This window comes from Nicotiana tomentosiformis, chromosome 6 (genome assembly GCF_000390325.3).
Source record: "Nicotiana tomentosiformis chromosome 6, ASM39032v3, whole genome shotgun sequence".
Classification (NCBI taxonomy): domain Eukaryota; kingdom Viridiplantae; phylum Streptophyta; class Magnoliopsida; order Solanales; family Solanaceae; genus Nicotiana; species Nicotiana tomentosiformis.
Window position 1 is genome coordinate 36,578,309 of NC_090817.1, and position 1,862 is coordinate 36,580,170.

A 1,862-nucleotide genomic window follows, 5' to 3' on the forward strand; every position below is an offset into this window, starting at 1 on the left:
AATCAAGGTTTATCAAGTGTTAGACCACCTCCAATTGCATCTAACAATTTTGAGTTGAAGCAAGGATTTCTTCAAATCCTTCAGAATTGTTGTGTCTTCAGAGTGAAGCAAAACGAAGAACCAAATACACATCTAATGAACTTAGAGGAGATTATGAACACCTTTCCTTACAATGGTGTGTCATAAGATGCAGTGTACTTAAAGGAATTCGCCTTCATACTTAAAGATGATGCAAAGGAGTGACTTCGAAGCTTGCCCACTAGATCGATTAGAACTTGGGAAGAGATGACCAGAAAGCTCCTTGATAAATATTTATCCTCAGCTAAAACGGGCAAGTTTAGAAGAGAAATCCATAACTTCTCCCAAAAAGATACGGAAACTATTTTTGAAGCATGGGAAAGGTTTAAGGATATCGTTCAAAAGTGTCAACATAGAGGAATTGAACTCTAGATGCAACTCCAGGACTTTTGGGATGGATTGACACCGGCCTCGCATAGACCATTGAGCAATGCAGCTGGAGATCCGTTGATGAAGAAGACTCCAGAGGAGATAGTTATAATTCTTGATGAGTTATCTGAAGATTCAAATCAGTGGCCCTCTAAGAGTGCTAAATGAAGAAGATCGACTGGTGTTCACCAGGTCGATGCTAACACATCTATGTAGGTACAGTTTGATGCTATGACCAAATAGATAAGGAAGCTGACCTTAACCTCGATACAAAGTGAGCCTCATGCAGCTTGTGATATATATGGAAGAGGACACCCTACTCAAGAGTGTCAAGCCTCAATTGAGGAAGTGAATACTGTGGGAAATTACAATTTTAATGCAATGGTTCAGAGGCACCCCGATTTTTCATGTTGTTCACCTGGGGGTACCGTGAATGCATGGTAACAAAATAACTCTAGACCCAGGGACAAGGAGCTCCAAGATACCAAAATCAGTAGAGGCAGCAATTTCAGCCTCAACAGCCCATTCAACCTGGTCCAAAAGATTTAATGAAGGCCTTCATTATCAAGACAGATGAGAGGTTGGACGCCCATGGAGCAGCTATCACAGAGTTGGGCACATCTTTTCGAAACTTGGATAAACAAGTGGGATAGATTGCAACAATATTATTTGAAAGGGCTCCAGGAACTCTCCCCGCTGACACTGAAAAAAATCCCGAAGAAACAGTGAATGTTGTAACTATGAGAAGTGGGCAAGTGCTGAAAGATTCCACCCCGATCCAAAATGATGTGAAACTTGAAAAATAAAGTGGTGAGCAGCTGAAGAATGATGTTGATAAAAAGAAGAAGGGCCAGATAAAAACTGAGAAGAAGAAGGGAGAAAATTCGAAAAGGGAGGAACATGATGAGAGACAGCATATGCCTGCTCTACCATTCCCTCAAAAGCTATATAGAGAAAAGTTGGACAAGCAGTTTGATAGATTTCTGGATATGCTGAAACAGGTTCATGTAAACTTGCCATTCATAGAAGTGCTCTCACAAATGCCTGCTTATGCCAAATTCTTGAAGGAGGTCCTTACAAAGAAAAGGAAAATCGAGGAGACATCAGTGGTCAATCTTACAGAGCATTGCAGCGAAATATTGCAAAATAAACTCCCACAAAAGTGTAGAGACCCAGAGAGTTTTACTGTACCTTGCTCTTTAGGCTCTACTAATTTTGATAAGTCTTTATGTGATTCTGGTGCCTCAATTAATCTAATGCATTTATCTATTTATAGGAAACTAGAGAAGGAGATTGGAGAGATAAAGTCAGTGCTAATATCTTTTTAACTGGCATACCTAACAACTTTAATAACCGAGGGGATAGTGGAAGATGTGTTAGTTCGGGTGGATAAGTTCGTATTTCCTTTAGACTTT

The 1,862-nt window shown here is 40.1% G+C and overlaps 1 pseudogene; it reads right to left on the reverse strand.

Annotated features, from left to right (window-relative positions):
- Positions 1–333: 333 nt before the first annotated feature.
- LOC117275098 (small nucleolar RNA R71) lies at positions 334–432 on the reverse strand (annotated as a pseudogene).
- Positions 433–1,862: the final 1,430 nt, after the last annotated feature.